Genomic DNA, 24803 nt, shown 5'->3' with positions numbered 1-24803 from the left:
TCCCCACTGAGCAGTGAGCCCGATATGGGGCTCAATTTCAGGACCCTGAGATCATGACCTGAGCTGAATGAAGGCAGAGGCTTTAACCCACTGAGCCACCCAGGCGCCCCAGAGTGATGGGTCTCTTAATCAAGCTGTTATATAGGCCCTTATAAAGAAAACCCAGATCTCATTCCAGAATAAAATGGGGCTTTATCTGCAGAATCGCTGGGGGAGCCTGTATGGAGGTAGAGTGCCCTTGTCAGTTTTCCCATGGAACATCTTATCTACCACCAAGAGTCTAGTTCCCAAAGCTCAGGGCTTTCCTCAGTTAGCATCACAGGACTTTAAAATGAGATCTTTCTTTCTGCGGGTGTTGTTTTTAGCACACTATATGCATATCTCATTTAATCTTGCTGAAATTTCTACATGAAAGGTTGTATACTGTTATGATTCCCATTGTACAGATGAGAAAGCTGAGGCTTAAAAGCTTATTTGTTGGAGACCACCCAATTAGTGATAAGGGAAGTTATAATTAGCCACACACCAGACCATAAGTAAATTCGTTTATCCCAATACTTTCTTCATTTTTGCTTTTCCTCCTCCAGATCCTAGCAAAAGCTTTGCCAGGGGGGAAAAAAAAATGCAAAGGAGATAGCAGAAGGCCCAGAGACAAAACTCTCTGGCATGCACCACAGTGAGTGCCATGATGGGTCAGACTCTACGCGTCCTGCTGGGCATTGCAGTGCAGAGACTAGAGTCATAGTAAAGGGCACATGGTGAAGTGGGATGGACAATGGGAGACACCCATGTCTGGTGTGGAAGGCTATGGGGGAAGCACAATGAAGAGTTTTTGAGACGTGAAGGGCTACTAGATCGGATTCTGAGAAGTTATCCTAACTTTCTTGTTTGGGTTGGGACATCAGGGAAGATTTTACATCAGTGTGAGACCATAGTAGCAAAAGTAATAACAAAGGGGGCCCATTTGTCATATGAATACGAGGTGGCTTGAGACTACAACACTGAGAGTGATACGGACTTTGGGGTCCTAGAGGATGGGGAGTCTGTCTTCATGTGCCTCCCATTGTCACTTTATCCACATACCACAAATCTGTCATTCTATAAGGGAAAATCCCAGAACTATGTGGTGCTTGAGTCGGATGTGTCATATGCCCTCAGCTCAGTTCTCACTCCATACAGCTGTGATGGGGGTTCTGGGCATGCCCGTGACCGTCCACTTCAGTCATCCTGCTCAGCATCTCTCTATTTTTCTGTCCTGAAGCCCAGAAAGTATGTTCAGAAGGCATGCAGTTGGCCCCTGGACGTGAGGGAGTTAACACCCCTCTGAACAGCCCTCCACTAATGAGGAGTGGGTGTTGGTGGATATTTGCCCAGGCCTCTAGTCCGTGGAGGGACGATTCTGATGAACTTTCTATACATTTCCTCACAATTCCCCAGCTGGACTGAGCCCCAATTGCTCACAGCAATAACCAGCTTCGTAATGTACAGTTTATTACTTGTGCTAGTCGCCCATCTAACTCTCCCTGTCCCCTCATTCCTGCTTCCTGGGATCACTTCCCAAATAAATGACCTATATCTTACTCTTTCTTTTGCCTCTGCTTTCAAAGGAACCCACGCAGAGAGCTCAAGGTGGTTCTGTAGATTCTCTCTTTCCTACTACTTTTTATTGCCCCAACTTACTTTCACTCTAATTTCTTAGCGGCAAATCCCATTTTAGTTCTGAAAACCCCCACAGCTACTACCAGTTGTGAGAGAAGCTGCAGGCAAGAATTCTGACCTAAAGAAGGGTAAATTCCACCCTAAATACTAACAGTCCCCTCCACCCAATGAACGGATCTGTTAAAATACTCTGCAGATAATGCCTGTTGCCTTTAAGACCTTTATTGACTCTCACCAATGACAGAGGTATTAATGCCTAAAGTTGGAGGTGACAAGTAAAACATAACTCTCAGAATGTCATCAGAGTGGATCTGTTTTCTTTATCCTGGAAGACACAGTTTTGGGATGTACCCCCAAATAACCCTACTTTCCAAATGAGGCTTTCAATGGGTATAGTGTATCTATAAAATGGAGTAAAACCCAGTGTACAGATATCACAGAGGGGCATTTTCTATGATTACTAATTGGGTTCCTATTTTCATTTCAATTTTCTAATAATGCGTTTATTTGAACTAAGTTGCCCTCCTTTCATTAAACCTAGAAGTAACTAAAAATGATCAATAACATGTTTGAGTGTATCAGGTGGAATAAAATTATTATAATGATAGCTAATGAGTCGGGATAGTATTTTTATGTAGCAATCAATATCACCTCCCAAAATAGCTTCTAAAGCATTGACCTGTATTGTCTTTGGGGCATGGTTGCTATTGCAAAAATTGAAAAAAAAATTGACAATATTAAACTCATGAACTTCTAAAAAGTTCCTTTAATTCCAAGGTAAACAGGTAATAGTTTTGAGAAAATCAGCCCTTTTGAGTATCAAGAGCCTGTATCTTTTAAGCACCGGCTTCCAGGACCTTGATCCAACGTTAAAATCATGAAAGGATCTATGATCAGTCAGAATAAGTGATTGCCTCCAGCCCAAATTAGATAATGTAGGCTGGTGAGAGAAAGAGTCAAAATGAAGCAAAATGGATCAAATGGTTGGAGGCTCACTGAAAAGGGGGCACCTCTATGCATCTTCGTTCTTGTTCATGGATGACAACACAGAAGGCTGGCCATCCCTGGGAACTAGATGCAAGCGTACAGATAGCAGAGAGGACAGGACCTGACACCAGGATGAGCACCTTCCCTCAATGCCATGACCTCCCACATCCCTGGAACTTAGCTATCAAACAAGGAGTATGAGGATGGGAGGAGAAGAATGTGTAATTGAGTGGCTTTAAATCTGAATGGACAGAGTTTGCATTTTTCAATTTGGGGAGATTTCTTTTAAAGGTTTGTCTTTCCAGTTTATCTCATAAAACCAGAAGATTTGGCAACACCAGGGACTCCTTCTGGCCTGGAATTTTCCCACTGAATGTTATCTGCCTCCTCCACCCCCCAACCTTTGTTTTCTAGTTTGCCCCAATCCCTACCACTCCTTAATGTCTTACACCTGGACCACTTCACTCTCTTAAATTATTAGCCTGGGGCCTCTAGGTATTTAAGTGCCTATCTTTAGATTTAGAGGGCAAAATAAGGGAAAGGAGATGTGCAGAAGATATACACTTTTCTGGAGAATAGGATTGTATATATCAGGTTAATTCTGTTGACGGAGTTACCACTTCATGCCCACCAAAATCAGAGGCTGTTTTATCTTAAGCAGTCACTGCCTGCTTTTCTCCTAAAAAGATTGCCACCTAGACCCCAGGAGACTGGGAGAATAGAAGCCTTACTCCCTATTGGGTATAAGCGGATATAATAATAATAATTATAAACATATATATACACATTACGTATATGTGTCTGGATGTAGATGAATTAGTTCCCCTAGCACCCAGCAAGTTTTTCCGTATCTTCGTACAGCAAAGCTTAGTTAGAGAAGACCCGACTTTCAAGTTACAATTATGAAAACAAAACTGGTTTCTTCTTAATTTTGTAGATACCAGGTTTGCATACAGCATTAGCCATTTTCCTGTACATTTCCATTAGTAATGTCTTTGCTGATTAGTTTTTTCTAAATTAGCATGTTTATCCATTAGCATATCAATATTGCTGCCAACCATCCTCTTAATTTTTAGTTTTCTTGTTGCAACAAAAATTTTTTTTTGCCAATAAAAGCAGGCATTTCTTAAAGCCTTAATTAACTCCAGCACAATTCCTTTTTGCTTCTTTAATAATAGTGTGTAATATTTACTAAGATTATAGATTTTGCCTTATTCAAAACCACTGCTCATTCAAATAAGCAAAATCTTCACATTTTCGGGTTTGGCATTAACACAGTCTCCTCTTGTCAAGAGTTTCCCTGAGTTCTGGAATGTTGGAAAGACTGTACATTTTCAAGATAAGCATCAAAGAAACTTCAAGGACAAAGATTCCTTACATAGAAGATTTTTTTTTCTAAGTGATTATTGAAGCAAGTTGGACTTTCAGTAACCATGTCAAAGGAAAAAGACGATGGTCCAAACTCGAATTCTCTTGGCCAAATCTCTTTATCTGTATTATCCACCGCAAATAAGCAGAGTTCTGGTTGACTCATAGCTTTGATGTGTACAATTACATAAATTTAAAGTCACCGACATCAAATAAGTAACACTGTGTTTAACAAAGTACACAGGAAGCACGGTAAAATATATAGTCTGTTAAAAACTCCTGTCTACACTGTTATTCAAGGTAGGTTCTTTTGACTATAATGATTAAATATCTGCAATAATTTTTTTTCTGCTGAGTCTGTGGAGACTGTTAAAGTTATGCTTACCTAATTCTAAGCACTGTCTTACTAAGGTAAGTGCTAGTAATTATAAATCTTTATGTGTAAGTGTAAGGTTTTTTTTTTTTTTCACACCTTTCTGGTGATTAAGAAGGGAAAATGATGAAGAAGTTGATGATATTGATGACTGCATCTCACATACTGTTTGTGGGAGTGTAAATTGTCAGTCTTTCTGGAGGGCAATTTGGCAAGATCCCTCAAATGAGAATGTCCTTTGCCCTAAAAGTTCCACTTGTGAGAATTATTCCTAAGGAAATAATTGGAGAAGGCAGAGATGGATGTACAAAGATGTTTGCAGTCCCAGGGAAATGAAAACGAGTCTCAGTACCCAGCAATCAAAAATAGTTGAATAAATTGTGAAAATCCAAGCAACGGAATACTAGGAAGCCATAAAAATGGATTGGTTCAGTCTCTATATAAATTAAAATAAAAAGGTGAGTAATTAATTTTGAAAGTTTAAATACAGTTATGGAATAATATACATAATATGGTACACTAAGATATATTTATATGTGTAAACACAAAAGACTGTCAACACATGAACTAAACCACTTAAATGGTTCATCTCTGCTAGTCCCATTATGAAGGCATTTCTGCTTTTTAATTTTATTTACTTCTCTATTGGGCAACGTTTTCACAATTGGCTGGTTTTGTTCAAGAATTTTCTGTATTATTTATTTATTATTTAGGGTTGTGTTCCAGCACTCAGACACTCACTTTTCTCTTTTCACCTTAATCTTCCTTTGGAAGGAGGTTCCTGTAGTGTGTCTCTTGGCTAAGCCCAGTGCCCACGCCGACAAAGGTGTCAAGGCATCTAGCTCCTCTCTCTTTCCACCTAGGACTATGAAGCACACACATGAAATTCTTCCTCCAGGGCTCGATGCTAAAGAGAGTGACTCAAGGGCACGGGAGGAATTGGCTGTAAGGTTCACTGTAGGGGCGGAGGTGGCACGGAACCTCTGCTGTGGGTCCTGCTGCCCAGCTCTTGGAACATTCCTGGTTCTTGTCCATTTGTTAAATCTCCTCCTTAGCCACCTGCTACTCTGTGAGCCCTTGCTATGCTTCTAGTTAATCTGCCTTTTGATGGCCATAGTCTGCTTCTGACTTATATGCCTGTTTTGTCTTATACGAGGACACGAAACTGTGTTTCTATCAAATGAAACAAATAAATAGCATGCACTATTTAGAAATAAATGCCAGAGCACTGAATAAAAAAGCAAGAGGGGAACAAGAAGAGAAAAAAACAAAATGGAACCAAAAAACCCTTTTGACTTGAAATGGGTATAAGTGGTGGGCAACCCGGCCCATTATGATATGGACAAAAAACCTAAAAGTGAGAATAAAAGTCAGGGTGTGTGTAACTATGAGCATCTGATCAGTGTAATTAGTATATGTCAGGGAGAAGTTCACGTCTGTTTTGCTTTTCATAAAATAAAACAAGGGCTTTAATATTAAGGGTTTAATTCTTATTGTTCACTGTGGATTTATTGAACTATGAGTCCCTTGAGGAGGCCTGGTTAATTTATTTCATATGAAAGAGGTATCTTCTGTATTGGAAGTACTGTATTTTATTTAGTTTTGAATTGCTAAACTATCCAGACTCGTATCTTTCCCTTACTAAGATGTGATAGATTCATGGAGTCACAAATAATAATGGCATCATAAACAAATAAGACTGAAATGGTTTATATCACGACTCCTCTAAGCTGAGGACATAAATGTTCCCTTTTTTGAATACCTGAATAATTCAAGTAAAGGTATTCTTTAAACTTTTCCAGTATTCATATCTAAGAACATAAAATATTTTCACAATACAAGTACATTTACCAAGAGCAAATGTTTAAACAAAAGAACCAGGGTTCTTAATGAAACACCCTCAGGAAAATGTTTAAACTTTGCCCTTAAGTTTACTTTGTTCACTAATAATAGGCTTCTATTTCGAGTAGAGAGTAGGAAGGGTAAGTTCAACGTGTTAATAAGAAAAAAGTAATAATATTTAATTAATTCTGGCTGAACACACATGGTTTAATATACTTGGCAATATCATTCCATCACATGATATGATAATTTAATGGAACTTTTTTATTTAAATTGCTGGCAAGTTTATGAAATTATAAAGCAAATAGGCCATGCACTTGGGTGTAATTGACTGTATAAATGTGTTTTATACTATACTGTTGGCAAATTAGCCAATCCCTGTCACGGAATCAATTATTATCTAGCTGAATTCCACAAACACAATAGCAGAAATATTGCATTTATACAAAAAAACACCATGATTGTTAATCTTACATTGTGCATCTTAAAGCAAGGCAATAAACATTTATACACTGGATAATCGTCTTAAGATAATGCCACTGCCAAATGATGCACATTTAAAGATTCCTTGTTGTTGGAGACAGTCGTTTGGGTTTTATTTGTGCTTGCCTCTCCGGATCAATGAAGAGGATAATGGAAGCTTCAGTAGTTCCAGTCAAGGAGGGGTTCAGGCATTTGACCTGCGTTTAAGAGACGCACACTGCCCAAAGCCAGCATAACACGGTGCGTGCCTACCTTGCTCTGGAGGCTTTCAAAACGATAACAGTGTCATGTGTTTAGACAGAGCTATCACTTTCCAAGTGCTGTCATGCACACTCTATCTTGTTACCTTTCCTAGTGAAAACGGTGGCATGGACGACCCAGAGAAGAACTCTGTTTCGTTCGTTTCTAGTCTGGCTTAATTTAGCACAGTTTTTTTTGGACCAGAAAGAGGTTTCTTTCCTTTCCAGTTAGCCCTCCAGGGTTCCCAGCTGAGGCTGCTGCGAACTGTTTGCTGGGAAGAGCCTTGACACCAGCGTGGATTCTGAATGGTCCAGGAGGCAGCCGCACATTTTCGAAACCGCATCTGATGAGACCAAGCATACCTTCTCCCAATCGTTTGCATGTAAGCTTTATAAAAGTCTGTGAGGCTTACTTTTCTCATTTGATGAGAAAGCCAAGGCTTAAAGAGTCAGAGAGATTTATCCAAGACGATGCATACAGAAAGGACAGAGTTAGGACATCCATCTCACAAGGGCTGATTGAAAACCTTTGTTCTTTGTGTTAAGACAAAAATCCTAAGAGCAAGACCCTCTTTCCATAGAGGCTGACCAGAAACCAAATCTGCAGAAATCTTAGCTGAAGCTAAGTCAACAGGGAAACTTGTAAGCATATTCCTTACACGAATATTTTTCTCCTGTAAGGGAGCACATTCTTTTTTTTTTCTGTTCAGCAGGGAGTAGATTTCTTTAAATATCCAGCTGAAGCGCGTTGTCTCCTCTTCATCTTTTTCGTATTAACTTGAATACATCTTATAATATGCCATTTGTTTTAATTGAGGTTTTCTGCCCTATAGTATTTGGACATTCCTTCCTTCTGGAAGGGTCTTTTGCCCTTAAGAGTTTCTTTCGTAGTTGTTGTTTTTAAATGCTAGCTTTGATTTGAATCAGTTTCTCCACTGCTCCCTTGGCTTCCTCCTCTTTAACCTTTGAATTTCTTCTGAGTCTTATTCTCACTCCTTTGTAGTAGTCAGCCACACTGTTTGAAGAGCTGCAGTCTCCCAGAGATTTGCTCTGCACCCCGAGGTGGAGGAATGACAAAAGGGAGAAAAGAACCTTGCATTAAAATACTGAGTTTTCATTTCTATTGGGCTTTGTGGGTGTGTGATGTTCAATTAATATTTGACAATAGTGAAAAGCTTCATGCAAGTAAGCCTTGCCTCCAAGCTACAACTGTATTTAGTATAAGTGAATGCATTTTTAAAAAACTGAATAGCTTTTATCATGAGATTTACCCATCTTTAGGGTATCCAAAAGAGTCAGTAAACTCTTAAAAATCTGCAGAGGTCTTTCCCTACAAGATCTTTTATGAAACAAATATTTGTTGAATGGCAAAATTTGGCCCATGGCCACTTTCCATTCCTTGCTTCGGAAGAAATGGGAAGCATTGGGATATGGCTGTGACTTTTTATAATAAAACAAAGGTAGCTTTCAAGAAACTTCAAGAACAGTTACAGATGATGAAGCAGGTTTTCCAACATAGTCATTAGTTTAAAGGTTTATATCAAACTTAGAGCAACTATAAATTAATTTCTACATCCTTCTGAATATCCTTTTTGTAACCACTGGATGAAAGCAAATTATTTTCCAGCTTCCCTTATCCACAGACTGAAAAATGTGAAAAATGATGAAAAGAGGAACAACAAATTTTACCACCTCATCAATCAACATTTCAGATTTGGACAACAATATTTTCCCTAAAATATCAGGGAGAGCCGTGGCGATGAGGATCACAGCCTCAATCATAGAACTTTCATCTTTTTCTTGCTGACATCATTCAGACATTTGCTCAACAAATACTTGTTGACTTGTTTAGGATTTTTGCTATGTGAAACATTTAGATCCTGCAACTGTGTTCTTAACCGAACAACGGGCGGGTGAGTGAGTGAATATCCAGCCCCCAAATCTATGGGTGTGGGTGTGTGTTCCTCTGGACATCCCCAAATCGTCTTAGCTTCAACAACTCCAAACATACAAAACGCCACAGAGTCCCCCTAAAACTGGCTCCTCGCTTAGTAGCATTTATCTCCTTGGGAGAAGCACAGCTTCCAGAAATCTAATTTAGAGACCCAAGCTAGAAGTCGTAAAGTGGTCTTGAACCCCTCTGTGTAAATCAAAGAACCCACCAACCAGTGTATCCTTAGCACCTACCCATCCTGCCTCAGAAATACCTCTTCTCCCTCAATTGCACAGTGGTTAGTTCTGCCATTTATGATTTCTCAGCCCCAGCTTATACAAGTGGTCCCCTAACTCAATGCAGCAAGTCTGATTCTTCCCCAGGTCCTTCTCCATGTGGTCACTAACTTGTTTTTTACTGGAAAACTAATCTTTTATGTCATTCTTCTGCTCCAAAACCCTTATGATGCCCCCATCTTGAACAGGATAAAGGCTAGTGTACTTAGCATGAGGACAAGGTCACTCATGATCTTGCCCACTGGAGCTCTCCACTCTTGTCTCCCAGCACATCTCCACACTGACACTGCTCCTACCAGACCTGCTGTGATGCTGTATTTGGAAACAAGAATCTCACATATTTCCATGACTATGAGTGCAATTTTTTTACCGATTGGTCTCTATGGGCCTCAAATTACTCATATATAAAATATATGACTAATAATAATATTGACTACTTTCTCTGGATGTTGTGAGGATTAAAATAAACTAATTCATGCAAAGTCCTTGAACAGGCTCCAGCACACGCTACATTTGGGACAAATATTAGCTATTATTGTTGTTAGTGTGATTCAAATATTGCTTTTAGTCTAGGAAGCTTTTATTCTCCTCATCCTCCTGGACAATTCTGACTTCTAATGACCATCTTCCTTGGGAAGCCAGCTCTGATTTGGCAGGAGAGTTACTCTTCTATACATCTGGGGTTCTTGGTTCATTTATGTAATAGAGACCTGCTTGACTTAAAATCATATATTGGCTTGATTGTTTGTTTCCTCCATTAAACTTTAATATCATTAAGAGCAGATATAAGGTCTTAATCCTTTTTGGATGCCTTGGAAGGCTAGCAAAGTGCCAGCCATTTAGTACGGGGACGTAAATGATTGTCAGTTGAATAAAAGACATATGTTACATGACATTGGACAATGAAGTCTGCTGTGTGACTTTTCTCCAAGCTTAAGGGGACTTTAGAAATTTTAAAAAATTCTAATAATCCACTCTTAACCCTAACAGATCTTGTCCTAGGCTGTTGAACAGTGGAAATTCCTGCTTGGGGGCATCTTTCTCAGGTGTGGTGGAAGATTGGCCCAATCTATTGTTTTCTATATCATACTTCAGACAGAAATGGAATGGGTGTGGCAAAAATATCCTACCTTACCTTATCTTACTTATATTTTCTTAGTTTGAGGTATAGTATATCTATGCTAGTAAAACTCAGAAAACATTTCATTCATTTACATGTGACTTATGCCAGAAACCTGCCAGAAGAGTGTAGATATGAATCAAAAAAATGTGATTTATTATTCCCCATATAGAAGTAATTATCTGTGCCCATAAGATTCTCCCAAAGGGACAGCGTGATATTTAAAACGGGAGAATTTATAGCTCTCACACATATTTGCATCTTTTACGAAGTCGATAATATTTTGAAAAGAATTGTGTGGAATATGTGGGTGCCCTCAGGCCTGTGGAGGATTCCAGTGAATCCTGCCAAATATTATATACTGTAAAGAACTCCAGCTCGATTGGCAATCTTAGCTTGATCAAGGGGTGTGGAATATTAACTTCTTGAGGTGTTAGCGCTTACAAGGAATGGCTCTTACACCCTAGGTTTTCTCCAGGACGTTTTCTCAAGTGTGTTTTGGTACTTCCCGCGTGTCAGAGGGAATGAGAATTAATTTAAAATGATTGATGATTTGGCAACCATCGAATGAGAATGATTCACTCCTCCCCTCGTTGGCAGTCAAAACTCAGTTCGGTTTCCTGCTTTCTGCAACCTGTGAAAGTTTTCTAAGTTGTACTAGATGTTGTTGAATATCTCCGTCAGAAACCTCAGCTGGCTTGCCAAAACAGCTTCTTGCCAAAATAAATCCAGGAGAGGCAGACGATAGGTTATAAAGGCGAATCTTTTACACACATTTTTTCACAGCTGAATGCTAAGATGACAGTGGGTGATTTAAGCCTGGCCCACTCAAGGCAGACTTAACTGGTCAGAAAATGGTTCAGTTTCAGCTCTTTGGGGAGATTTTGATTAATTTGATTCTTAACTACCAGTCACTTCCCCACTGCCTGTCTAGCCAAAGTTCCCCAAATTGGAAGGGCTTGTCCAGTTATTAACAGTTTATTACAAAATAAGATCTTCTATCTTAGGGCTTCTTAATCTTTAATATGCATGTGAATTTCCTGTGGATCTTTGTTAAAAGGTTCAGTAGGTCTGGAACTGGGGCCTGAGTTTCTAACAAGCTCCCAGGTAATGCTACTGGTCTGCAGAGCACAAGTCTCAAGTGTCTGGATGCAACCTCAGACCAGGATAGATCCCTTTCTGCCACTCTGGGTTTCTCTACAAAGCAATATGGATGCAAAAGTAGATATTTTAGCATAGTGGAGTAAAACAGACATTCCAAAGAGCAAAGAGTCCTTCAAAAGTCATTTAGAACTGGGAAAGCTAAGAACTGAGAAATGACATGTGTTCTAATTTCTTTCTAGATAAATTAACAGGCCAAAATTGCATGAGCTTTTGGTCTTTTTCAGTGTCCCCCCAAAATGTCAAGAATAAGAAAAATGTTTATTAGAGGTTTATTTTCCCACTTTTGAAACTAAAATCCATTCTAGCGGTATAAAGGACAATCTTTAAAGTCCTTAAAACAATCCAAGGGATGTGCCGGCCACCCACTAATGGGGTCCTGTAAAGGCTGCTGTTTGTGTCTCATCTGGACCTCTTGGTGTACTTCATGAGTGTAGGCTAGGAGGAATTTCGCTGAGTCAAATGAGGACCTTCTAGCCAGGTCAGCCAATCTCAGACCCCCTCCTTACCCTCCTACTCCCCACTGCCCTCGGAGATAGACAGATGACCTCCTGTTGTTCCAAACACCAGCTTCCTTGACTCAAGGTGAGTCCGACTGTAGTATAGCCCATGCTTCAGAGCTCCACATTTGATCAGGCTGGAGATGACCTCCAAGTGTGTCACCTCATTGCTTGGTTCCTTCCCCTGCTATACCCTGTTTCCTTCACTCTTCTAATTTGAGAGCACTCCCACAATAAACACTTAGCACCATAATCCTTATCCCAAGTTCAGCATCTAGGGAACTGATCTGAGATAGATTATGTCATCTTTCTTCTACCAAAGTCAAGAAATGCATTTTAATTCCAGAAAATGTCACCAGGTTCTAGAAAGAAGAGAAGAGAAGAGAAGAGAAGAGAAGAAAGGAAAAGAAAACAAGAGAGGAAAAAGGAAATGAGCCATCTAAATGGTTGAAAATGACACTATGATATGGTAGTAATATGTATTTCTTGCTCTATTTGTGGTTTAGAAGAGAATAATTTGCTCATTCTTAGTAGAAGGAATTATCCTTGTTGGTTTTTTTTTTTTTTGTTTGTTTGTTTGTTTTTTTGCCTAAGTAAGATGAGATGGGATAGCTCTCTCTGCTAGTGGTATCTGTAAGGATAGCTAATGCTATCCTCTCTTCAGCCAGAGCCATGGTCACTCCTGCTCACCTTCTAAAATCCAAAAGTGATAGGGCAAAAAGCAAACTCTCATATGAGCAGGGCATACCCTAGACTGTTCAGGTTTATACAGATGAGCTGTGTTCATATTGCAAAGATTAGGCAATCATCTATGTATGATGTCTTCTTACTTTATCTTGTCTTTGAATGAATGGGGGAGTTATAAATAAAATGTTGTTCAAGGAGGTGTATAAATAAATTGGCATAATTAGGTGTCATAATTAGGTGCCCAATGCTGTTCCAGATACATTTACATAATTGTCAGTGCTGCAATGAAAATAATTGTTTGCCAGGATTGCTTCTGTTAAGGCTGATAGTTCCTTACTTAGTATAGTTTGTTCTAAGTGGTTGTTTAGAAAATATTCTAAACTCTGATTGTGGAATTATTGTACACAGTCTTAAATTTTGGTTTATTCTTTAAAAGTAAAGCAAAGGGCAAATGGCTCATTTTTGGAAACTTTATCCACTAGTGGAGCTTAGAAAAATTTAAGTTTTTATACACATCCACATGAAGAATGAAATGCATATTTTTGGACAAATAAAGTATACTCTAAAATTCAGCTTTTAAAATCTAGACCTCTCTTTTGGGCATTAAATCGTACCCCTGACTAATGAGTGACTGTCCAAAGTCAACTGAAATATGGTTGAAAAGAAATTAGTATGTTCCTGTCTGAGAAAGGAAGGTGGGGCAGATGTGTTCTTGTTGCTTAGAACCCCTTTATTAATCTCCTGTCTTAAGCTCTTGGCTTTCTGAAATACTTTATTATTTTTTTTCTGAAATACTTTATATAATACTCTTATTCCAGACATCCCTCATATCCTCTATGTCTTTGCTCAGATGTCACCTTCTCAGAGGGTCCTAGTGTGCCCACTCATTTTTAAGAGTCTTCTTGTTTGCCTTCTTGCACTGCATTGCCTTTAAAAAAAAAATAGTATTTATCATCTACCAGTCTACATGATTTACTATTTAATTACACTTACTGCTTATTGTCTGTTTTTCCACTCTAGGAAGAAAGTGCTACGTGGCAGAGATCTTCACCTTAAAAAAAAAAAAGTAGTGTAAAGAACAATTAAAAGGAATTCATTGGTTTACATTAAAGTCCAGGGATAGTTAGCTGCAGGCATGGCTGTATCAAGGGGTTCACATACTATCCTAAGACTGTGTTATTTTTTTGTCTTCTGCTTTACTTTTCCCCTTCATTCCAAGGCAATTTTTCTAGGTAGTGGCAAGTTGACTTGCAGCAACTCCAGGTTACTTTGTACCAGCTGAGAATTATCAAAGCAAAGAGGAAGTCATCCTTCTAATAGTTGCAACTTAAGAATGAAGACTGGCTTTCAGTTCCCATTTCAGAGCCAGTCACCATGACCAGGGGTCGAAGGAGCATTCATTGGCCAGAACTAAGTTCCACATCCATGCCTGAAGTTTGGTAGTGGGATCAACTCCACCTTAACCCTGTACTGGGGTAGTTTCCTAAAGGAAAATCAAGGCTATGCAAAGCTCTAATATTTGTTGATTATGCTTCTTTGCTGGAAATATCAGCCATTTGTAGTTTAAATATTTAAGAGTTTTTTTATTCTGAATTTTGATGCTCATCCCTTAGAAATGACTTATAGATCTATGAATGCCCTCACACATTTCCTTTCTGGCCAAACAAATAATACAGCAATGAAAAATTCACGTGATTATTTACAATAGAAGAGCTAAGTTTTAACCCATTTTCCAGGCCACAGCTGGATTTAAATGTACTTCATATCATTCAGAAAGATTTGTTGCAATCTCACTCTTGATTCCACAGCTCCTATAGCCATAGACTTTCCTGGCATTTAAGTCCATCGTATGAATGTATATGTGTTATAAAAATTGTTCCTAATATTAAGTAAAATGGGTGTATCTCTTTTCTTCTAATTGCCCTGTTCTATCACTACTAATAATTAATGGCTCTTCTGCTTGTAACATCATTTAACTTTTAGGTAGACAGTTATATCTCCCTGCAGCCTCCTTCAACTAGAATGAATATTCCCATGCTCTTAGCCATCTCTCATAGGTCTTGTTTTCCAGACCTTTCATCATTTCTGTTGGTCTCTTCTGAACTACCTACAGCCTATCTTCTTTAAAAACACAATGTCTGATATCCTCACCTGAAGCGGAACCATGTCCTCACAGAGCAGAATCAGTTCTTTTGTTTAAAACATTTTTGGGGGGTGGGGGAATATTGTATAAAGCCTCTTTTCTCACCCACAGGTGGGTCCTATTATTGCTTAACTGGTATTCCCCAGTGTTACAGCTATTTGGAAATTTACCAATGTCATCACCAGAACCCTGCACAGATGTACAAAATATAATGAAGCAATTATTTAAAAAAAAATAAAACTAATTGTTAAAAAAAAACTTTCCAAGTTGATCCAGCTGTTAACTCTGACCTGCTTAAAGCAGGAAGTTTACATATAAAGAAGAGAATATAATCTGCAGGTGTAGACACCTCTTGATATAGAATCTGGGTTTAAAAAAAAAAACAACTAACTTAAGATACTTGTTGTGCTATTTGGCTTTGCTCATTTAAAAAAAAAATTTTTATTATATACAACCAGACCTTTAAAATTACAATAGACACTGAGGTATTATTACACAATGGGGAAAAATGACACTAGGTTATGATTTGGAGGAATCTACCTGCCATTCTACAATTAATGTGCTGATCATATTTTCATTATTATAGATGTGCCACAATGGCATATAATTTTCCTGTGAAAAGTTGTCATTTAAGGCATAGTACAATCCAGAATGTATGTTTAATAACACCACTTTACTGATAGTCCAATGTAGTGTATTGTCTGATTACACACACATATTCAGTAACATACTGTTACACACCCAACCATGCTTCTTTAATGAAACTTCAAACCTTTGTGCAATATCAATCTGCCAAAGAAAGTAGTCCCTTTGCAGGTGATACAAGCAAACTCAGCTGCTTCCCTTTTAAACTTCCAGTTTCCTCTTCCATAATCAATCTAGTTGCTACGATTATCTATGTGACAGATGTTAAATAGAGAGATGTTTAATTTTCCCAAGGTGTTATTATATACTTATTTTATGTTCATTTGTTTTCACTCATTTAAGTGCTTCATTGAAATGAAATTTCCTTGATGACTGTCTTGGGTTGCGAGAACTCCACATCTTATTCCTAAATAAGCCTTCCCTGACCTAAAAAGCATTTTACTGTCCTATAAAAACAAATCCTTTTTGTTTTGTGTCTACCCTTCTAGCTAATGATTAGATCCACATTTCCCAGTACAAGGTCCATTAGCTAGTCTATGGCCAAAGGGTCCTCTGATCAAATATGATTAGGATGCTGTGTATTCTGTTCTCCTCCTGGAGAGGGCACATATGTAGATATGAATTAAAAAAGGCTTTAAGTAGTCCCAGAGTAAAGAAACCTGTTCAAGGTAGTGTTCCTCAACATTTTTGAGCTTGACACATTTTTATTCCCATGTAGCTCCTATTGACAGTTCTTGGAAACCACTGGGACACTGAAATATTGGTTTGTAACAATATTTCAACCAATGATACTTTCTCTGTCATTTTCAGGCATAGTGTTCTAGACCCAAGGAAGTAGTCCAGTGGTGTTTCCTTCATTTCTGGACTTCGCAAATGTGAAGACAGATGACAAGATGGAAGTACACTCCATCTTGAGTTTGGAGGGGAATGGGAAGAGACCGCACCCATGCAAATTTCTGGAAGGGGAAAAGAAAGGAATAATGACTAAGTACCTATTACATTCTAGACACTCTTACTCTTACATACTTTATGTACATACATGCATTTATTCATTCAACAAATATTTAGGGAATGCCTATTATTCCAGGAGTTGTGAATCAGTCCAGAAGGCAAATTCCCCATTCTGATGGTGCTCAGACTATCACGTTGAATACGCAAGAGGTAAGGACTTCATCTTCATTTTACAGATGAGAAATTTGAAGCACAGAGACATTACACAAGTTGTCCAAGGTCAGAGAGATAGTAAGTCAGCATGGAAATGGTCTGGAAACACAGAAGACCTTCTTGCGAGCCCCATATCCCAGCCCAGACACCTGTATGCAGGGTTTTGGTGCCAGGGAGTTCCAGTGGCTGGAACAGGAGGTGAGATCAGAAGATGCTAACTGGGAGACAGCTCATCAAAGGCATTGTCCTCCACATACTTTATTACCTGTTACACACCCTCTTTACCAACTGTCTGTAATAATAAGAAGAGTCAAACCTGGAGGCATATTTATGTGGGTAAATAACACTCCTCTCCTTTCCAAGACAGTTTTGTATCAGCATTCTCAGCAAGTACTTTCATCCTTGGTTTCCAACCTAACTTTAAGGGGAAACTTAATCTATATATTTACAAATCACTCTCTGACAGTGAGCCTCAAACCCATCTTTAAGTTCACAAAACCTCTTATTCTGCCCCTAACAGCTAAGAATATGCTGTATGCAGAAGTTCTTCTGAGTTCTTGGCCTGTGGCTTTCATGGGGATGTGAACGGGCTGTGAATTCTAGGTTGGAGTCCTCGTTTTTCTACTTGCTTTGAGAGTATGAAAGTATGAAAAATTCAGACCAGGTTTATTCCCCCTCCCCCACCCCCAACTGCAGTTTCTCCTGCTTCCTTATATCCATGACACCCTTTCAAAACTTGCTGTCAGGAAAAGATTTGAAAGGTATTCAGGCAACCTAGAATCCTTTCCCGGGTCTTGCATCTCTTGGGGGTAAATCTCTTCCAAGTTGCCATTGAAGACGTTGTCTTTCATGCTCCTATATGGAGAGCTCTCCCTGAGGAACTCCTTCACACCCTAGGCTTTAACTCCTGTTCCAATGTTGTTGACTCCCTAGTCTCCAGGTGGGTATTTTTTTCTGAACTCCAAACCCTAATTTCCAATAGCCTCATTGATCTTGCCATCTGAATGTCTTGAAAGTACCTCAATTCACCCTATCTAAACCTGCTCCCCTACTCAGTATCCCTTATCTGACATCTGCTCTGGGACTTAACCACTCTGTAGGTCTTGCCTTTGCCAGGAGGGAAAATTTTATAGTTATTCATCTATGTCTCTAACTGTTCGAACCACGAAATTTCACTCATAACACCACCAAGTCATTAGTATGCTTACGGTTTGGTCTTCTGTCTCCCCTTCTAGACTGTGAACATTCTGAGGACAGCTACCGTGTCTTACTTGCTTCTACGTTCCCCATGCTTAGCAAGGGCAAGTGAGTGTCAAATGAATGATAATTGCCTGAATGAATGTAGAAATAAATAAGGTGCAAATAAAGGTAAAAATGATTGATAATTACTGAGCGCGATCTATTTGCTAAGGATACTTAGATTTAAAAGATGTATGAAGCCAAAATAAAGTAGTAAAACAAGAGGAACAATTGTCTTTATTTAACCCTGTGTTCAGTGGTGGTTCTGAGGAGCTTTATACATACAACACGATAAAGAGCCTTATGGGAGTGTGCCTCCAAAAATGGTTATAAGACAGTACCTATGAAGTGTAGGGTCTTTTCTAATTTTTTCAAAAAGCTATAATTTTAGGTTTATGTTTTTTCGTTTTTTGTTTTTTGTTTTTTGTTTTTTGTTATGCCATCACGGTGTTTTGGTATGACATTAGAGGTGAGGAAAGCCTAAGATGGTGGTCAGAACATTTCTCCAAGTTTGGCAACTGTCTGGCACACTTCTTCGGGTCTGGAATTGCTCTACCCAACTCTTCCTACATTTTCTTTGGCTTACAGGTCACCTTTGCCGCTAAAGAGTACCTAGCGTCTCCAGCTCTGCCTCAAGTTTGTACAGATCAATTCTGGGATGATAGGAAAGGGTCTTAGAAGTTGAGTTTCACTCTCCTTATCATTGAAGGCAGAAGTTAATCTGGATATCAAGCACACTAATGTCCACAAAGAACCCTTTCTGCTTATGGTAGAACAACAATAATGAGACTGTAGCCAAATTTCCCAAGTTTCTCCACATATAAATAAAAGAATCTTAAGCCTTCTGGTCTTTAAGATGTTATCTGTGTTCTTATTCAGTTCTCATTCAGTACACAAACAGGGGAGATTCCATAACTTTTCGTATGATTCTGTTGACACTTGCCTTTCTGAAAATAAAAAAAGAACTATGTATCCTATATTGCTTTTTAAACATAAGAACTTCATGTTGAAATGACAGTCTATCTGCTACACAGAATAAAGAACATCAGACAAGTTATCTAGAAAATGGGGACAGAGATCTTCTACTTCTAAGAAAATATATATGAGCTCTGATAGCCAGAAGTATAATGTAGTAAATGGGCTTTGGATTCATAAATAATAACAGCAGATACACACTGGCCTCTTCTATAAGTGAAGTTTCCTGAGTGTGTTACATAAATTAGCATAGTCCATTTTCCCAACCACCTTCTGAAGTAGGTACAGTTTGTCCCCCTTTTATAGTTGAGGATATTGACTGACAGAAATGTGCCTGGGACCAAGTAAGCACATGTGATGGGAACAGAATTTAGACTCAGGCAGTCAAATCCTGAAGACCATGTCCTTAGCCTCCAGGCTGTGTTGACCCGGGTCTTAAAATCCCACAATGTGAGCCCAGAAACCTCTCTAAAGCCTTAGTTTACCACTCTGTAAGAATGATAGTACCTACCATCCAGGGTTATGGTAAGGATTAGTGAATGTTGAATGTAAAACTTTTATCGGAGTGTCTGGTATAGGGAAACGTCTCTCTAAATACAGCTATTATCAATCAGGACATCAGGACATATTTCATATGATTGTTCTTAAACTGTGTCAGTGTTTCAGAAGGAAATAAATAGCATGCTTACATTGATGATTGAGGTCAGTTTAATGAAGAAGCCATTGTGGAAATCTAGCAGGTGGAAAAGGAAACATCTTAAGGCTAAAGAGTAATTACTGAAAGACTTTACCACCCCCAGACCTGAGCGCGACAGTACAGGGAGTGGTTTCCAGAACTTTCTTTCCTGGAAGGCTGCCTGATACCCACTGTGGTCTCCAGTGGAGGAGTCAGCCCTGCAGTGGGTGGCCAGGCAGGGAATGACCTGGAGAAATGAATACCTAGACCTCTGTCTCTTGCCATTGCCTCCTAAAAGTCACACCCAGAGGAAAGTCAGATCTTGAGGGACCCTGCTCAATGCTGTCCACAACCTTCTAGGATACGGTTTGCGGATTCTGCCATCACCTCTGTTACAAAGATGTGTGCCTATGTGTGTGGACTGTGTGTTTCTGCAGAAAAACATTTTATAGATAAAAATTTAAATCAAGCATTATAGAAAATTTCTGGGCTGAGAGTGAATCACTCCTACCATCCCAAGGCAATTTATTCATTTTAGTATGTCATGGCTAAAAGCTGAATTTATTTACTTATTTTCATTTATTTAACTCTCCCATAAGGCCTGCCTTGTATCATTCTAAATGCTCAAAGATTAGCTCATTTAATTTAATTCTAATAAGGAGTCTATGAGATAAACACTTCTAATTCCCATTTTACAGATGAAGGAATTTAAGCAAGAGGCTAAACCCAAGGTCACACAGCAGTAATTAGCAGAATCTAGATTTTGAACTCAGGCAGACTGACTCCAGAGGGAAAGCAGTTAGCAAGAGCATTAACCATAGTCCGTTTTTTATGTGTTTATTGTTGCGGGCGTTTTAGTTTCTTTAAAGTTAGTAACTTTGCTTTTTGAGTAGAGTTTTAAAATCAACTTAAAATGTCTAAACCTTGTATGGAACCTGATTTGGACAAACTGAAAAATAGAGAGACATTTTATTATACAATCGGAGAAAGTTAAACACTGGCTACTAGATGAAAATAAGGAATTGTTGCAATATTTTTTGGTGTGATAATACTTAAAATAGTCTTATCTCTTGGAGAAACATTGATTTTTATGGGTGAAGGAATGCGATGTCTAGGATTTGAAGAGTGAGCAGATGGATTAAATAAGAATGTTGAAACGTTGGTAATTGTTGAAGCTGGGTAATAAATAGGTACCCGGGAGTCATTGTGAAATTCTAATTTTGCATATGCTTCAATTTTTCATTGCTAAATTTTAAAAAATATTTTCAATTCCTATAGAGGTATTTTAAGAAGACTGTAACAAAGGAGAATTTCTTAAGTTTAATGCAATAATAACATTAATAGTAATTACAGTAAAACATAATAAATTGCACAGACCTTTAAAAGCATACAGGCTTAAAACTCTCTCTTGCTTCTTAGAGCAGTGATCTGAAATTGTTCATAATTTACTTACATTTATGTTTATCACCTATTGTAGACTTTCCCATGTGCCCAAATGACCACCTGTACTGTACGCCTTTACTCTAGTTGTGGTAAAAGCCTTGTAGTAGCAGCAGGTTTGTCTTCGCTAAGACATGAATATGTCAGAGCTGAGAGCTGACTTCCTCCCTCAGAGAGACTATGTGCCCTCAAGCTGAGCACAGGCCCCTTGTGTTACCCTCACCTGCTTTACCCGCCTGGAAGATGGTAGCTATTAAGATTACAGCCTCTGAAGACACAGTTCTTCTCCTCCTCCTTCTCGTCCTTCTTCTCCTCCTTCTTCTTCTTTAATTTTAATATTGGTATAGTTAACACACAGAGTTAAGTTAATTTCAGGTGTACAACATAACTATTCAATAATTCTATGTATTACTCAGTGCTCATCATGATAAGTACAATTTCTTCTCAGATCGTAATGTGCAATACATTCTTTCTTGAGTTCATGCCTTTGTATGCATTGGAAACTCTGCCTGAAATTTCCCCCCAATCCTGCCCTACCCCTACTCCATTACCTACCTCTCCACAATGCTTCTTCACCAGCTAGATTCACCACCTCCTTTAACACTCGTTTCCTTGCATTAGCCTTTCTCAACAGGCCATTCAGGATTTCCTTCTCTGTCTTACTCCCCTGTATTGTCCTTGGGGGCAGGCATTGGGTTTTTATAAATTTTTGTGTTCTTGTTTGCTAACATAAAAGGGCAAAATAAATGATTATTGAATGAATTAATGAAGTTGTTCATTTAAGCTTTGATGAACTATCTGTTACATTAACCAGAGTTAAATTCTTTCAACCAAATTTACCAATATAGATGCCACCAGTCATCTAGTCTTACTTTCTCATTTCTCTCCAAGTACCTATAAGGTCATGTGAAAGGACAACGTTCGATGTTTTCCTAATGACAAAACCATATGGCTTCTCAGACCACGTATGCCATAGGTATGAACTAGGTAATCACACGGTTTTTTATTTTTGATAGATTTAAGAAAATCATAAGATTAGAGCTGGAGGGGTCTTAGAATAATTTAACCTTTGTTGCTCTTTCAATAGAAAAGATATGGAGATACAGGGAGGTTAACTGACTTGCCCAAATTTATACCAAGACTTAACTTGGGTCTTCCCTCAGAGAATGTCAATTCTGATTCTCTACTTTGAACTTAGAGAAGGTCAACACATTGGCTTTTCTTTTTAAGACCCAAGGTTTACATAATTTTGGCAATGCTTTTTAAGAAAAAGAACAGAAGATTATAAAGACAAAATTCAGTACAGACACTAATATTTATTTAGAGTGAGAAAATGGTCATGATATAATGTTTTAAACTGCTAAAAATAGCACAAGTGCCACAAAATGCTGAAAAGTCACTATATTTTTATGAATTAATCACCTAAAGAGGCTCTTCATTAGTTCATTTATTTGGGATTATTGAATTAGTGGTTTTAAAAAATTCTCTTCTATAATACTGCATGGTAGGTTTCCTTTAAAAATAAAGCTTTAAGTTGTATATAAATTTATATAAAAGACTATTTAATTCCTCCAAATTGTAAAGATGTTACCTCTGGTAGTTTCTGCCAGGTATACCAAAGCAGAGGCCCAGCAGTTAGGCTTACATCAGACATGCCTAGGTAAGAGAAGTAACTATGTATGTATTCATTCATTCATTTATCAGACATTCGTGATGCCCCTACTAGGTGTTGGTCACTGTGCTGATGCAGTTGCACATCATTATGATGTAAAGATGAATAAGGCGTCTTCTCTTAACCCTTGAGGCCCCAGCCTATTGGGAGAGAGTGGCAAACAAAAAATCAGAATTCAGTGCCATACCTACTGAAACAGGGCTGTAGAAGAAGAAGGTCAGAGGAAAGATTGTTGATTCTTTTGGGGACAATATGGTAGAGAAGGATCCACAGAGGAGGTGACTCTGAGGTAAGTCTTGAATAACAAGTGAAATGGGGAGAAAACTATAGGGACAACACTTTCAAAAGATAAAGAATGAAAAAGGGGTATGTTCTGGCTCAATGAGGCTAGAACAAAATATCTAAGGAAGGCAGTTTCAGGGGTCAAGGCTTGAAAAAGGAAAGGAGAGATGAACGTGTATCATGTGCTAAAGATCTTGGGCAATAGCTAATAGGGGAAGAGAAGCCCTCTATTTCGATCAGGCTACTAAGACAGAATCCCATGGACTGCATGGCTTAAACAACACACATTTATTTCTCATAGTTCTGGAGGCTGGGAAATCCAAGATCAAGGTGCTAAGCTGATCTGGTATGTGGTGAGGGCCTTCTTCCTGATGTGCAGACAGCCATCTCCCTGTATCCTCACATGGCAAATAGCAGAGATAGAGGGGAAGCTCTTATGAGGGTGCTGATCCCATTCATGAGGGTTCCACTCTCATGACCTGATTTCTTCCTGAAGGCCTCATCTACTGATGCCATCACATTGGGGGATAGGATTCCAACACATGGGTTTGAGGGAGACAGATATGGTCCATCTCTTGTACTCTTGGAGGATTTCAAGCAGGTGAGCCACATGCGTTTGGTATTTGTAGGGAGAGTTGACTAGAAAGAGAGGGGAAAGGAAAATGTCAGCCAGAAGATAACTGTGATGCACATCTAACAGTCTGGGTGTGAAGGGGCATAAACAAGGGTGGTGATCTAGAAAATGAAGAGGAGAGAATCAAAATAAATTATCTGTAAAACATAGGAAGAACAGGACTTGGTGACTGATTGATTATACATTGAAGATGAGCAGAAAGGGAGGGATTGGGGATAAGCTTGGGCACCCAGGAACAGAATTATCATTATAAGGATGATAATAATCATTATTAATTAATTATTAATTTTCTATTTTGTTTTAATTATCTCATAATTATTATTATTAATAATCTTAATTATCATTAATAGAATGTTAAATTAGTAAAGGTATTCCAGCTGATACTCTAAGTATTTTCTTAATATTAAAAAAATATATATATATATTCGCTATCTACTTAAAAATTAAATAATGATAATAATATTAATAATGATGCCTAAGTATTTTAAAATATTTCATTACTATGCTCTTTGTTCTCTAAATATATGGTTTTAAAAAATATATCATCTGTTTTTTGTTCCATAAGACTCATCTTACCTTTACTGGCTTGTGCAGCTGTTTCATGTGTGGATAGTTTCATTCATGAGTTAGTTCGATTGTTGTTCAGATTTCAAAATCTATATGGCTCCCCTTTTTTTTTTCTTATGTTTTCTGATTTGTCCTAAACTGTATTTTAAAAATGTCAGGGGGATCCATCTGCCACCATTACTTCTGCTTCACTAACCTAGTACTATTCCCACAGGTAAAATCATTCTTCAGGCTTTTTATTAAAGGGGCTCAATTTCCTACACTGTCCAACATGGTAATTACTGCTACATGTGATTATTTATAATAAAATTAAAATTAAATACATTAAAAACTCAGTTATTCTGTCATAGTAGCATTTCAAATGCTCAAGTCCCATATATGACTAGTGGCTACCACATTGGACAACTCAGACATAAAAGATGGATCATTCCAGAAAGTTCTACATTGTTCTAGAAAGTTCTACTGGGAGTTTTGTGCTAGACCATTATCGTCCTGATCCTTTGAACCATGTAGCTATTCATTCAGGATGCTAACAAGATTTTCCTCTCTTCATTGAAAACATACACTATACGCATCTTCATATAAACTACCCATTGTGTTTTGCATAAAAATTTGATATTATCACGAAAAATCACAAGGTTTTAAATATTTCAGAAACACTTTTGAGTTCAGTCAGCACAGGTTGCCAATACTGAAAAGATCATCAAGATATAACAGC

This window comes from Mustela putorius, unplaced genomic scaffold, assembly GCF_011764305.1.
Source record: "Mustela putorius furo isolate JIRA1106 unplaced genomic scaffold, ASM1176430v1.1 tig00003834_pilon_pilon_pilon, whole genome shotgun sequence".
Lineage (NCBI taxonomy): Eukaryota > Metazoa > Chordata > Mammalia > Carnivora > Mustelidae > Mustela > Mustela putorius.
This window is presented reverse-complemented; position numbering follows the sequence as displayed.